The sequence below is a fragment of the Pelodiscus sinensis genome, chromosome 2 (assembly GCF_052426305.1).
Source record: "Pelodiscus sinensis isolate ZL-2025 chromosome 2, ASM5242630v1, whole genome shotgun sequence".
NCBI lineage: Eukaryota > Metazoa > Chordata > Testudines > Trionychidae > Pelodiscus > Pelodiscus sinensis.
In genome coordinates, this window is record NC_143053.1 from 78,206,662 (window position 1) to 78,223,238 (window position 16,577).

Below are 16,577 nucleotides of genomic sequence, written 5' to 3' on the forward strand. Positions count from 1 at the left end.
CCAAGCCCCTCTATTGAGTTGATACAGTTAATTTAGAACCATCCAAGATACATGGAGAATTCACATTTTCCTTCTAGTGTGAATTACTTTAAATTTATTATGATGTTGCTAAGCAAGGAGCTAATATGCAACTATTGAGGAGAAGGAGAAACATTGCTTCTATCTCAAAAAGGGAAAAATTCCAGCCTCAGAATTGTGTCTAGTCCACAGGAAAGTCCAGAAACATAGGCCTACAGTAATCCCAGGGTGGGAGAGCGGGAACAGCTGTTTACAGATACACAATGATGTAATTGCAAAGAATTTATAAACCCACAACTTGGTTATGCAGGACCAAATAGGTTCCTGTCACACCCTTCAGCTCAGCAAATTGGCTAGGTCGTAGGTGGACACACAACCTCCACCAGATGTCTCCCTAGCATACTCCACAAGAGAGGCATCTACACAGCAGGGTTTAACTCGAAATAAGCTACTCAAATTGAGCTATGTCAATTGTGTAGCTTATTTTGAAATAGCTTATTTAGAAATTGGGAGCACTTATTTTGAAACAGAGCACTCTTCCTCCAACTTCCCTTACTCCGCATACAGTGAGGGTTACAGGAGTCAGCATAAGAAGTCCTCCAGCTTGCTAGTATTTCAACATTATTTCGAAATAGCTGCCGGCTGTGTAGCTGTGGCAATAACGCTAGTTATTTCAAAATAATGTTGCTGTATAGATGTACCCAAGGAGAACAGTGCCCATGAGGGAGGGATGGTAATGAGAATGAAGAGCCCAAGAGTGTGTTTCTCCTGGTAGCCTAAATGAAGCTCCCTCTGCTGGGGCTGCAGAGACATTGAAGGAGCATTGCTGATTATCAGTGTATTATCATGCAAGGGAGGTCAGAAGCTGCCTATTGTGGTGATCACCTGGACAGATTTTCTTATATATAAATTGAATTTTCAAATAGATTTTGAAACATAAGTCATTTTAATAATTTTCCTTAACATGAAGGATTCCAGTGTCACAAAATGAATGTGGCCATTTTTACTGTTACCTCCTTGAGGGCAAAAATTGCTCTCAGCACGTGACTGCATGTCACTGTTAGACATTTCAGCAGTGTCTTCCAAGTTCTGTTGTTACACAGATGCTGAACTTCTAGATTGTAAGAAGCAGTGAATTTATTGGAACTATGAGGAGAGCCCTGGCTCATTGGGACTCAGGGAGAAATCCCTGCTGGGCTGAGGGCACTCATTTCTAAGCTGTGTTCTGGGAAGCAGATTCATTCTCTTTGCCTCTACTATAGTGGTTTATCCAGAATCAGCAGAGGTAAGTCAAGTCAGCCTTTTTCTTGACTGGCCCAAGATTATTTAAAGTTCAGGATTTATTTATTTTTAATTCAGCATGTAACTGTCTGCCACAAAAGCAATTTAGACTAAGAATTCTCTGTCCTGCTCCCAGCTATTGAGAGACAGAGGAAGCTTAGTGAATCTCATAATAGGAAAGACAGCCTCAGTTCTTTGATGGTGAAATTACTCCATTTCAGGGGGCTTATGCAAGGCCCTGGCCACCTCTTAAAATGAACTTATCACCGGCTTAAGTGGGCTTTGAGGAATGTGTAGACCCTTATGTGAGACCCTTGTAATGGAGATTAATTTCATCCTGAAGTAATACCAGCAAGAGCAAATTCACCATCTATTTCTATTACAAGTTCTGTTTCGATTAGCTTGCTTGGCTTCCTCTTTAGCACACCTCAGCATAGTTCTCTATTTTAGCATTATTAATTTTTGACGTGAAGTTGTTCTAAACATGGTAAATACAGAAAGTAATTGGTATGTTAAACAGAGGAAGCATAATGAGTCTCATGTACACACTTGACTTGCTCTTGCTGCAGAGCTTGACTGAAACAGAATACACAATAGCGCTACCAGTTTCAGTGGGAAGTTCTTTCCTAAGTCCCCATGGTTCTCAGACAGTGCCTCGACCTCTCTTGTACTTATGATACATACAGCCACAGTTTAATGGCTGAAATGACTTTGAAGCCTTCCCAGTGGAACCAATTTTCACCCTCTGTGAATAGAAGCTTCAGCCTTTCAGCAAAGAGTTTAGTTTGGTGATAAGTTAACATGTGAGGCCAGCATGAGAATGCATTTTAACAGTTGCCCTGATGTTAGGGCTTTCACATGGATAGGATGTAGGGCTTTTTAGAAGAGAGACTCTCTCCAAATTAATATAGGCTGATGAGGTATTTTGTCAGTGAGAAAAGACATTACTCACAGCCACTGTGTCTGCTTCTGTCTTGTCAGTGCAGATTGCAACACTTCACAGAGAGAAGTAGGTAGGAAAGTCATAGTCAATATGATTCCAGGCCTTCCTGTGGCAAGGGAGCGTTTGGGAACTATAGGACACTGGCATTCTGTTTTACACTGATGCAAAATTTCTTTTCTGAATTCAGAACAATGAAGAATTGAAAAATCCTTCATATAGAACTCAGAACAAAACAGACCTCAATTCGGGTATTTCTCTTAATGTTAGCCCACCAGCAGGACTATCAATTTTAAGTTATGCCTTGAGAGGTGCCCACATTACATTTAGTAATCGTGCCCTTTTGTTACAGCTACAAGTGCATGATCTTGAAGTGCCGATTCAGGCAAAAGTTCCATTACAGTTCATTTAAGTTGTGCCTGAGCAAAAGCTGTTCAGGCCCACAAAATGATAGCATGGTCCAGATTAAAAAAATTGCAAACATGTTGGGTCTGGATGATATTTTCCTATCCTCCAAATATATTTTGGATACATTTTTTTTCAGTTCAAAAACAGAAGGCAGACACAAACAGAAATGGGATGGGGCTGAAATACTTGACCAGGGAATCACCCTACATCTGCAAAATACCACATACAGCATAACTTGGAACCTGACCTGTATGCCGCTGTACCAACAGCACTGTATAAATAACAAATGTAGCCTCACGCTGTAACCAAAACACAAATCAGTTTCTCACAGCTTGTTTTCTACAGCAGGGTTTGATGTTTCTTTCTGAGAGCTGTGGTAAAAGGAAAAACTGGAAGAAAGAGTGGAGACCCTTGTTACTTGCTAAAGCACACACTTTCTTTCTCAGGGTGTTCTTTAGTCCCTGTCAACAGCCCCTTTGAAAATATTCCAGCGATACTACACAGAACAGCATCCGTAGGAAACATGATGGCTCGCCACTTTAACTTAGGTTTGGTTGATGACCCAATAAAGTCCATAGAAATAATTTGGTTTAGGACACTTACATCAACATCTACTGTGCTATAGAAAATATGAGCTAGAAAATAATCCTGCACTAATAACATGATAAATTAGATGACACAAAAGTTTATTTATAATGTTTATTATCTTGATTCTAGAAGGATCTAGAAACTCAGTCTGTAGACAAGTTTTCCTTTCATCTTAGTGTATCTGAGATTTTAATAGCAACACTTTGTACTGGAGTAGAAGCTGATATTAATGAATGAAGAATTTCATATTACTGAGATTTAAAACACATAGATCTCAGACCAGCAAAAACATAAATAATAAAAGTGACAAGTTTGAGCTGGTATCTATCCTATGAGTAACTTATGATCCACCAAAATGAAATAATGTATCTAGTTGATATACCTTTGAAAACAAACAATTAGCAAAAACATACCTTCGTGTCTCCTTTAGTTTTTGTTGGAGTTTAGATATAATTGCAGCATACAATGTGGTTTTTAAATGAATATGAAACTCTTGCTCCGTGCATTTTGCATAGGCAGGCTATTTTGTAAAGTACTCATAGAGACCAAATTAGAAAACCCAACACACTTGTTCCTGAGTAACTCTCTGAAAAGTTGCATGTTATCATTAGGGGTATAATTTCAGGCTGGCCTCAGTGTATGCAGGTATATGTCATTACATTTGCACTATGCAAGTGCAAACAAATGTGTGTAGTTTATAAAGTGTAAAACCTGATAAATATCTCTCTATATACATTTTTCCCCCTGCAGGATGACAGAGTGACATCATCATGTCACTCTGTGTGCCTCTGCCCCTCCGCCCTCAGCCGCTGGCCTCCTCCCTCCTTCCCCCTTCCCAGTGCTCTGGGGGGCAGGAGGTGGGAGCCACATGACCTCCCCTCTACCCCTTCTGGGGGTGGGGAGGGAGTTGGGAGCTGCAAGGCCTCCCTCTTCCCCATTCCCAGGTTGCGGAAGCCACACAGTCTCCTGCCCTGGTGCTCTGGGGTGAGTGGGAGACAAGAGCTGCGTGGCCTCCTGTTATGTTTAAACAAAGCACTCCAACACTCCCCCGTCTCTGGTACTCCAGGAAGTTTGGAGCCATGAGCTGTGCATCCTGCCCCCTTCCCCCTCCCTACACCCTCAGCCTCCTCACACACTCCCTCTGCTGAGACCCCACACTTCTAGTCCACTCACTCATATCCCGCCAAGCTGAGACCCTACACTCCCAGCCCCCTCACTCACCACCCTACTGAGACCCTGTACCCACAGCCTGCTCCTACCCCATCCCCCCTGCCCAGCTGCCTTACCCCCAGCCCACTCCTGTACACTCTTCCCAGCCAGACACCTACCCCCAGAGAGGGGGGTTGTCAAACATAGCGAGCAGCAGGTGCAGTTCTCTAGTGTGTGCATGTGTTTGTGTGTGTGTGTGTGTGTATGACAGTTAAGACACAGAATTTGTACCTGCATAGCACATTCATTAACTTCTTTTATCAGTAATCTAATAATTGTCACTCATTGTCTGGTTGTGTCACACTTTTATACACTGATTCCATATACATCTTTGTAATATTATAGAGAAGAGTTCCTGGGCAGGGATAAAGCAACTTCTGATTTCAAAACCTGGTTCTGATATCCCGGGCTAAATCCCCTGCTCTGCCTGTTTTTCCCTCTGCTAAATGGAGATTATATTTACTTATAGGAGTATGGACCATTGATTAGCCCAAATGCAAGTGAATGCTAAATCAAAGGAATGGCACAGTCTTAGTGTCCAGGGCTGGCTCAGATAGGTTGTACATATCAGATGTGTCTCTCTAATGGTTGAAATCTTCACCTCCAATGTGAACAGCCCTCATTTTGGGAACACTCTGAATCACATGTGGATTTTGAGAGTCTTCGGAGTTGGGAGTTTGGTTCTATGTGTTTATAAAGATAAGGACCTTGGATCCTGAGTTCAGTTTGGGGGTTTGAGTTTTAGCTCTAGTTTGCAGCACACTCTGAAGATAAAAAATGCTTAGAAGATGCTAACAATAATGATCTCCCACATTTAAACTGAAACATTTGTGCCCCATAGCTTGGCAAGTGTCCAGGATACTCAGCCAACTGGGCAATGGGTAAAAGGTTCATTGGTGAGTACCTATAGATCAGTATGGACAAGTCCTGGTGTACCATTGAATTATTCTGAACTGATTTGCCTCCTCTTTGGAGATAATCAAAAGAAAAGAAAACAAAGCTTTCAGTTCCTGCTGTGCTGTATCCTCCATCAACAGCTTGAATTAGTGTGCCCATGGTGATGGTCTGCCATGTAAGCTGTTACCTTGTGTGAGTGTGTGTGTGTGTTTCTTTTCAAGAGATGACAGTTCCCCAGTGAAAGGACACTTCAGCCCTGATATAACTTTCCTTCTATTGTCAGAGTTTTGTTTGTTTTCTGGCAAACCCTAGCCCTGCCTGTGTGTTATGTGCAGCTGTACATTTCCCATTTTTCTGCAGAGAGGCCAACTGGAGTCTTTGGAGGCTTCTCAGTAGTATTGCCTGAAGCAAATACCACAGCTCAATAGCAATTTAATATTGTAATCAGGGAGCAAACTGTGCAGTTTCGGCACATTGTGATAATTATTAACTACATCTATTAGTGTTACGATTCTAGTAACTAATATTTACAAAATGTTCCCTGTGTACAGGAGACCTTGTCTAGACACAAGCATCTGCATTATTCCTGAGTGATTGTCAATGGACCTTTGAGTCAGGGTTCGTGTTCACTGTTTAAAGATAAAACATCAATACTGAGAAATCATACTTCAAAAGACTTATTTCATGAATAATAAATTACCTGGGTGTAAAACTATTCTGAGCACCAGAACATTTTGTGAATTTATGGGAAAGTTTTCCTGTGGAAAAAAACTCCTTGAAGATAAGATTTTTTTTTTTAAATACACCTTAAAACCCTCACACAATATAAAGGGAATTCCACTGAAACATTAAATTGCTGTTGCTCCTAGGACTTTTGCTTGATACCTTAGAATAACATATAATTTTCTCATGCTTTGCCCAGATTACTAGAGGAAACTTGATGATCTCTTGATCCACAGTTCAGAACATGCAAAAAATAAGGATATAGCTACACAAGGACACTCCAGAAAATTAATCTGAATTAACTAAAGATGTGAATTTAAAGTGGATTAGTTAAAATCCTTGTGTAGACATACTTATTCTGAATTAAAATGGCCTTTATTCAGTTTATCTTAATTCACCTAAGAACAGATGACGAAAATTAGGTCTCTAATAGCAATTCTTGATAAATTCTTCCCCAAACCATTCTGATGCCCAAAATGAATCAAATACTAGTTTTTGCTATTTTTTATATAATCTCTTTTCTAGCATATCAGTACTTCAGCTAATAGACCTTGATAGTAACTGTAGTGTCCTAAAAAAGAAACTAGAAAAAAAGCTGGAAAAGACTTCACTTGAGTGAACATATTTCTATCCAAGACAAATGTATTTGCAATATGCTTTACTAGCTATGGCCGTGATTCAGGAAAGAATCTTCATTGAGGAAAACATATAAGCATATAAAACATACAAGCACACTTATTAAGGAAGCACTTACATATGTCCCTGCACAGAGATGGACTTAAACAAGTGATTAAGTGTTTTCTTGAACTGGGTCCACCATTGGTGGATATGCAATATGTCACATGCTTGTGTAGCCTCAAAAAAAAAATTATTTTCTAAGATGGTTTTAAAAATTCCTTTAATGAAAATAAATATTTCCGAGGTAGATTTGATAAACATTAATATTTTTTTAAAATATTAATATGGGGATTCAGCATTAGTAAAAATAGGCATTTGCATGCTGTTAAATGAAGGGGAAAAGGAACTGTAAGAAACCATTGACATACATTGTAGTTAAGGAGACTTAGGACCTGATTCAACAGGGCTTTTAAGCGGGTGTTTGAGACAGTGAAGACTTGCTTTGATGGGCACTGTTTCTGAAAAGAATTGGACCACACCTACAATAAGCATTTATTAAAGGACTAAGGCTAACATTTTCAAAAGTGCCCAAGTGCCTTAGGGCTTGTCTACACAGACCAATAATGTACACTATGGAAATTTGATTTTGAAAGCACACTAATGTGTTGCACATTAATTGGTCCATGTAGACCCTGTTGATGCACACTAAAGGTTCTCCAGTGTGCTTTAACTTTTCACGATCCAGTCATTGTTTCTGTACTATTGTCAATAGCCCTGCTGTTTCAGCCTCTTGTTTTAATTTCTTTTCATTCAGGTTATGTTTAGCACATCCCCCATGTTCTACAGTTACCTGCCTTTGATCGTCTTACTGCATACAGAACAACAACTTACTATCAAGGTGAAATTTGTCCTTGCCAAACTTGGTGACACCTTTTTAAGGGTGATTTTTAAAGTTTTCAGCAACTTTTCATAACTTTAATTACATCTGAAGTGAAATTTGAGATGCATAAAATTACAAACTTCTATACACCAGAAGCAGTTTACTGGAGTGTTTAGTTATGCAAATTTAAAGTGCATTGAAAAATCAACTGGGGGGTTGAGTGGGCTGGGCAGCTACATGCAATGCATAAGTAACATTGAAAATTTTACTAAATTGTTGTTAATATGTTTTTTATTTTTTCACAAAATGTAAAAACTAAAAAAAACTCTATTAAAACACAAATTTTGTGTATATTTGTGGAAAGCAGATTTCTAGGATCCCTGGTCTTAGGCAATGTTTATAGCTAGATTTTGCTCTCAATCCTTGATCTGAATACCACTGATATGTAGAATGAGGATAGAAAACAGCCAGTGGCTTTAGTTCATTTGCACATAGGTTAGTATAGCATTATATCATATAAATCACATTACTACATAAAATTATATAGGTTCCAATATTGTGTTATACTAGGCTAGCCAAGGAGAAAAATACATAAACAAGTTATGTGCAATATAACATATATGAGAAAACTGCATTGAAAGTTTACCTGGCTAGGCACAAAATCAACTTGCCTACCTTTACCTTGATGGTCGAGAATGAAAATAGGAATGCTATGTAATTCACCTATCAAAAGAAATCACTCACCCCAGGCAAATGCACAAGTAGGAGTGTGTAAGGCTGAAACACGGTGTAATGACAGGGAGCAGTGTATGTATATGAGACAGCACGCCTGCTAACATTTATAAAAGGTTGCAGAAAAAGTTATGGGAGATTGTGTAACATTTACTGTTTGCCTACCAGGCTTAAGATATGCAGATTACTTGGCGAGGGCAAAGAGATGGGGATAGCTTTTCTGAATAAATAGCTCTCAAAACCAGTCCCCACTCTTGTTTTGCTTCCGCCTAAGGATTTGGGTATTTTGCCTGCCAAGACCAGCTGCTTCCTAGCTGGCTAGGCCACTCTTCAGTGGCCCAGGGCTGCTTCTGAGATGAAGGGGGAACCAGCTCCTCGGAGGCTAGCTGGTGCAGCTGTGTCCCTCCAGGCTGGGTTAGTGTAGTTTATATGCCTGTTGGGCCTGGACTGCAAGATAGCACCATTCTTCTTTCCCCTTTCTTATCTTTCCCTTATTTCTACAGCAATTGTGACCTGAATCACCTTGCCCGAATACATCAACTTTGTTACTATTGGGACTTACAGTAGTTGGTTGTAATCGGCTCCACAGGTTTTAGATTTTATCATTATATGGCCTCACAATCATTCCTGTATCAATCTACTGTAACATCCATGAGCTAAACTCTACCTTGTCTTATGCCTGGATGTCAGTAGGGTTGCCCTTCACTGATTGAGTGGGTCACAGTTGTGGGTCCCTGATTTGGGGCCAGAATATTTCTGACTCCTGCAAAGATACACAAGACAAGAGAAGCTATTGGAAGCATAGGGATCATAAGCTCAGTGCTAGTGATCCTGACCCCTTACACTGGCAAACACAGCTGGCAAAGGGAACATGCTCGGTATCCTTGTAAGGGATGGTGAGGTGTAGCTGTACACCACCTTGCTCTCAGCAATGCATCCTGGGAATGATCCTGCTTGAGGCATGTAGCTCCACACGTTTGGGCTCAGGGACATCGATCACTTTCTTAGCAATTTTAACCATGCATCCCAAAGTGAATCCTGGTACAAGGGGATCCATAAAATATGCCATGCGACCTACTGAACAGGACAGTAACTAGGCCTGTTGCTCCAGGAACAGAGTTGTTGAAACAGGAGCACACTTAGGTAAAGGGCGGTGCTCTTTTGGTAAGAGTACGAAGCACTCTTCAGAGTCTTCAGAGGTGGCTGTAGGATTTTGCAGGTCTCTGTGGAAGTCCCTATCTGGGTCCCTTCCAATTCCTTCCCCACTTGTGTCTGGTTCTTGATGTATACATACCTATACATTCCTTCAAGGTGCCACGGGTACACAAAGCCTGTTGATCATACACAAGGTGAATGGCATGGCAGCAGTGAATCAGGACAAACTCTTTAGCACAGCATCAGACCACCAATGCATGGGAATAAACAGGCTGAAGCAGAACTACAGACTGATCCACAAAGATCTGATCTAGCAGCTCTAACAATGGTTCTGTCAGAGGAACAGATTTTCTATAGTGGGGATTTCCCAGAGTGGGATGTCTTCATTTTCCAGGGAAATCTGCAATTTCAAGGGTTTTCCATTTCAAAATGGAATATAAAATCAAACCAGAATTCCCATACATTTCAAGTTTTCAATTTCCCGTAAAATGATTATGCCTTTTTAAAAAGAATTATTATTTTACTATTTTGGGTCAACTGAAAAGTGTTGCTTTGATAAAAAAAATAGATGTTTCATTCCAATTTTTGGTTCATCATATTATATCAGATATACATTTGGAAACTGAAACAAAAAATCCTTTTGAAAAGTAAAATCAAAATATTCTATATCGAAAAGATCAGAATGCTTTTTTCATTTTTTTCGGAAACAAAATGTCATTAAAATGGACACATTTTACAAAAGGGTACACTTTTGACAAATATGCATTTTCTGACAGTAGAATGGAAAGAATTGGAACATTTCAGATCAGTTCTACTGATTTTTCCCTTCCATCCACCCCCTTCAGAAAAAGTACATCAAATGAGCATGTTAGTGGGAAATATCACTGCAACAATAAAACTCAACAATCTTTATGTCCAAAGTTTCAGTAATATTATTCTATACAGGTCTGAAGATTCTCTGATGACAATACAGTGACCCATTTAAAAAAAAAAAAAGTAGGAATTCTACTTTCACATTCACAGGATTTTTTTTTAGTCCATAATATTTGTAATTACCGTATTTATATATTACGCACACACACACACACTCACACATGCCTACCTTAAAAGGCTTACAAAGTTAAACATCCAAAATTAGGAAATGGCAGATTTAAGGTTACCTGTGTGACTTTAAATCAGATCCTCTACATAAAAACCATGGTACGCCCAGATCTTGAATACTGCATACAGAAGTGGTTGCCTCATCTCAAAAAATATATATTGGCATTGGAAAAAGTTCAGAAAAGGGCAACAAAAATGATTAGGGATTTGGAATGGGTCCCATATGAAGAGAGATTAAAAAGACTTGGACTTTTCAGGTTAGAAAAGAGGAGACTAAGGAGGGATATGATAGAGGTCTATATCATGACTAGTGTGGAAAAAGTGATGAGGAATAAGGAAAAGTTACTTACTTATTCCCACAATATGAGAACAAAGGGTCACCAAATGAAATTAATAGGCAGCAGATTTAAAATAAACAAGTTTAAAATAAACTGAGTTTTTCTCCACTCAGTGCAGTCAACCTCTGGAACTCCTTGCTAGATGATGTGATGAAGGCTAGGACTTTAACAGGGTTCAAAAAAGAGTTAGATAGATTTTGGAGGTTAGGTCCATCAATGGCTATTAGCCAGCATGGGTAGGAATGGTGTCCCTAGACTCTGTTTGTCTGGAAATGGGTGATAGGAGAGGGATCACGTGAAGATTACCTGTTGTGTTCCCTCCCTCTGGGGCATCTGGTATTGGCCACTGTTGGCAGACAGGTTACTGGGCTGGATGGACCATTGGTCTGACCCAGTATGGCCATTCTTATTTTCTTATCCCTTGTGTGTGCACATTATGATACAATCTTTAATTATATGGTCACATAGTATTTCCCCCCCACAGAATCTGAGGATGAGTCGGGCTTGTGCCATGACTACAGGACCCCTGTCTACAGGACCCCTGTCTCAATTGTAGAAGTTGGAAGGTGCATGGTGAATGAGACAGGATTTTGTAAGAGGGGGAAGGAAGGTCTCATGGCGAAAACAGTTGAATGCTGTCCTGGAGAACTGGATTCTATCCCAGTCTAACACAGAACTCTATGGGTGTGTCCAGACTACATTCCTCTTTCAAAAGAGGAATGTAAATAAAGGAAATCAAAATGCAAATGAAGCACAGATTTACAAATCTCACACTTCATTTGCATAATCATGTCCGATTGCTTTTTTGAAAACTTTTTTTTTTAAAAAGCAGTCTAGATGTGGTTCTTTCGAACCCCCCCCCCACCCTTTTTCGAAAGAACCCTTATTCCTGAAAAAATTAGGTTCACAGGGTTCTTTCGAAAAAGGTTTTTTTTTTAAAGAACTGCATCTAGACTGCTTCTTTTTTAAAAAAAAAAACTTTTTTGAAAAAGCGATCAGATGCAATTATGCAAATGAAACACAAGATTTGTAAATCTGCTCTTCGTTTGCATTTTCAATTTCCTTCATTCATTCCTCAAAAGAGGAATGTAGTGTAGACGCACCCCATGTGATGGTAGGCAGGTTACTTTAACAAAACTTTTCACAGCTGATCACTGATTGCATGTTCCTCATTTTCTGGGTGCATGATTATATCCCTGGGGGGTCTCATCTGCAGAAATGCTGAGATCCAATAGTCATAATTGAAGTCAATAGAAGCTGAAATTGGATACATAAAGTGCTGCATAAGACTAAGTATTAAAAAAGGGGGAGAGGGGTCCTAGGCATCTCAGATTGGACACCCCACATTAGTATAGACTTTTGACCTTAATTTCTCTGTGCTTCAGTTCCTCAGTCTGTAAAATGGAGGTAATATTACCCCTCATTTTACAGGAGTATTGTGCAGGCATATTAATTAAAGCTTGTGATGCAATCTGATATTGTAGTGATAAGCACCTGAGAAAAGCCCATGAAGAAATTAATAATCCTATCTTCAGAGTATGTTTGCATAGTGTGCAGTAATTAATTCAGGTAGGTATACGTCTCCCTACCCTCCAGTGCACCTCAAAGATCTCAGCATTGTAGGGGAGGAAACGCCTGCCAGTGGAGGCAAAACTCCCATCTCCCTGACAGAATGACCTGTGAGAACTGCGTGTGGAGAATTTATAGTAGCACCTTGCTGAATTCCTCATAATCTAAGTATTTTACAAATTTACAGTAAATGGCTGTACTGCATAGATTTTACTAGAGAGGATTATGACCTGAACCCATGTTGGTATTCTGTGAAAGGTTTACATCAAATTCAATACAGTCACTAATTAATTTTGATTCCTCTAAACTTTCATCAGTACTGTTGTCATAAATAGAAAATCAACATTTAGCTACACTTACCATGAAAACTAGGAAAACTGTAAGTGGCAAACAACTGATTAGATAAATTTAACTCTCTTTCCCATTTTTGGCTTTAATTTGTATTAATATATTTGCTATTTAATAGCTTTCTTTGCATGGTTAATGAGAATATCTTTCAGCCTGTGCATTACTCACAAAATATATGCCACAACTAATCTTATGAGTTTTTGCCTTCGATAATTCACTATGCATACTATGTGATTGGTTATTTGAGTCACATTCTGGTATTGCATCTCCCTGAGTGGTTAACTTTCAAACATACAAAGAGATTTCAAGATGGCCTCTGCAAATACCACTTCTTGAAGGCATATTCATTGGAGCATTTGTAACATGTTATCTTTTTTGGAAGTGTTTTTTGTGAACAAAAGTTTTTTTTTCTGTGAATGTCTATAGAAAAGGGCCTGGCCAGCTTTGGTTGAAGTCAATGGTATTATTCTCTCTGATGTAGAGGGGGGCTGATTAAAGTACAACGTGAATTAAAAGAGTGAAAAATATACATAGTAAATTTGTGGACTGTTTTTGAAGTAGTCATGAAGAATTTTCAGCATTAGTTAGACAGCTGTAGGTCACACTGAGTAGCATCAAAGATACCACATTTTTTACTGCAAATTTTTATTTTATTATTTTTCTGCTTTTTAAAAAAAATACTATTGTGCGGTAACGGGGTGTGGTTTGGTGAAATGCACTGTAAATTTACTTTTAAAATGCCGTACAGTTTTCTGAACATAAAAATTTGAAACTATATAATTTTTATGTAAAATATTATATTTTTTTGAACACATGGATGTGTGAATAAAAATGTACACTTAACGAATTCATGCAAGTTTACATTGACCCACCCTAAATATGCTTTGTTGAATATTATATTAATCTGAGTTGATTACTAAATGTAACTGGCAAAGGAATTGCCCTATTTGGGCTATATGGTCATCAGCAACCTTCAGTGGCAATCATTATTTGTTGTTGTCAAATTTGGTTATAAAGGGAGTATATCAGTGTTAAATAACTGATTTCTGAGCTATTTTGTGGTGCTTTTGCTGACAACCTTGCAAAAATAAATAGTCTACAATAATGACCCAGTGCAGCATCACATCTGCAAACTATAATGTCTGAAAACATTACTGTGTTTGTATGCATGTGCTTGTGTATTTTACATACAACTACAAATATTATTTTTGTATAAGTGCAATAAGTTATCACTCTTTCTGCCTTGTCTGCATACATAGTTTTGATTTGGAAATTAGTTTAAGCAATAATGACCAAAGAGAAGCCATTTTTGGCAGTTAAGGATGGGCGGAAGTTATTGAGGGCCTAAGGCTTTGCTTAGGGCCCTTAACTTAGTTGGTCATTAACTGCAAAGCCATGTCTAAGCTGGGCTCTTTTAAGCTGTAGAAAACATAAAAATGTAGAGGAAAATAATGCTAGTTTTTATTTAATGTCTTGGTCTGTGTATTGCTATGCAGATTGGGTTCTGTTTACAGTACTTGTCATTTTTCCTAATAGCTAAAAGCTTAAGCCCTGTTCCTATTAAAAGTCCTGGGAGGAGGCTCAGATAGAAGAATAGTGAGTTATGTGAGAGTACAGGAAAACAGGATCTCAATTCCCTGTGCCCTGTTAGGTTTAATTGGTTCTGTAAATAGCAATGGGCTCAAGCCAGTGGATGCCTCTGGATCTGAACAGCTCTGAATTCTGAGGAAGGTTGAATTCAGATCTAGAGTTGAACTTTTCACTTGCTTCTTAGCTTTATAATGGATCACACTGGAATTCTGTGTCTACACACCCCTAAACATTGTGAAAAACCTGATTTGGGTCCAAGTATTGTGAATCTGGACCCTCTCTAGCTCCAAACACACCCCTGAGGTAGTCTGCATTCATGTCTCTACAACTCACTTTAGGTTAGTATTTGTCAGGCTTCAATACACATTTCTTTACACAAATGTGTCCATTTTCTAGCTTGTCACATGCACATTAGTGATTCATTCTCCATCTATTTTTTTAAGAAGGAAACTCCTGTTTGGTGGACTGTAACAGGAAGTAGGAGGCAGCCACTTCTTGACTATTCCCTCCAGCGATGATTAAAGAAGAAGCAGGTAGTCAGTCATGTGACAGGGCTGAAATATATAAACTGGGTATCACACTGCTCTCTGAGAGCAGTTGCTATGGTAACACAGACAGAGATGGAACAGCAGTAAAGGAGAGCTGCCCTGAAAGCAAATGTTATTGATTAAATGAGCTTTTTTTTAGGGTGGAGGGGGCTTGGAGGGCAGGTGGGCCCACTGTAAAGAATGTATGGAGAGCAGCATTGTATTGTACTGATGTATTGACTAATCTTGTCAGAGCTCTTTACTATAACTAGAAGTCCATGACCTACTGTTTGTGCACCTATTTCCTGGATGAACTCCCCCAGCCCCCAGCCAACATGCACAGAAAACAAATGACACTTTTTTGATATTGAGGAATTATGTGTCAGAGTGTCATCAAATCTCTCCTGTTTATAATCTCATTTGAAGGTGGATAGTTTGGATTATTTCCAGACAGAGTTAATTTGCTTTTATGATATGTCACTTGTCTCTAATGTCATCACACTACGAATGAGTAAACAATGGACTTTCCACCAGTATGATAAAGGATTTTTTAAAATAACTCATTCTGTGGACATCTCAGCTCTTTCCACAGGGATTAGTTGGATGGTTGGCAAGTGGATTTCTTTCTGAGGAATGGCTACTGTAATATTCATTATCCTCAGTCTGACCTCAGTATGAGGATGCAGTGACCTTCCTATAATAATGGATATCTCTCACTCCCAAACCTTATGACCTCTTTTTTTGGGGGGGGGGTCCCTTTCCCTTTTACAGAAAAGCAGACAATACAATACAGCCCTCTGCCAGCGGATCTGTTACTAAAGGAATTCATGCATCTTGAAGATGCATTATTAATGCCTGGACAAATCACATCAGGTGGAACTCAGCAAGTCCCTGGCACTGAAAAAAGGAACAAAGGCTGGTTCTACAAGAGAGAGAAGGATGAGACAAATTATAACAGCTGGGAGTTTCTTGTAAGTAAGATGGCATAAAAACAGAAATGCTAAAATTGTTTGCACATACGGTAAGTTTATATTTTTATTGGAAAGTAAATTACACATTGCACTACAGAAAAGATACTTTAATTGTATCCTGGTAAACATCACATTGTTGGGCCTCTTTGAATTTCATGGCAAACTGTGGTGGCTTGCTGGCATCCAAATTACTTCCAAGCTGAACAGCACAGTTTTATTTAGTGTCTGGAAAGGACTATAAAAGAATGGCTTTTCAAGAGAGGGCCTTCTTCTGTTTCCATTGAAGTCAATGGCAAAACTCTCATTGGATTCAGTGGGAACAGAATCAAAACAGATTTTGGTGAAGGAGACCATACTGCCTTGTGACAGCATGAAAGACACCAATATATATAAAAGAATCTCCTCTGCAGAAAGAAATAGCTCTTCTATTCTCCAAGGGTGCGTCTATACAGCAGTGTTGTTTTGAAATAACTGACATTATTTTAAAATAACATAGTGCGTGTCTACACAGCAAGCCATTATTTAAAAATAATGTTGAGCTGGAGGACTTCTTACTCCAACTCTTATAATTCTCATTTTACCAGGAGTAAGGGAAGCAGAAGGAAGAGTGTTCTTCCTTCGACCTCCTGCTATGTAGACAGCATCAAAAGCCGAATTAAGCTATTTCAAATTCAGCTATGCAAT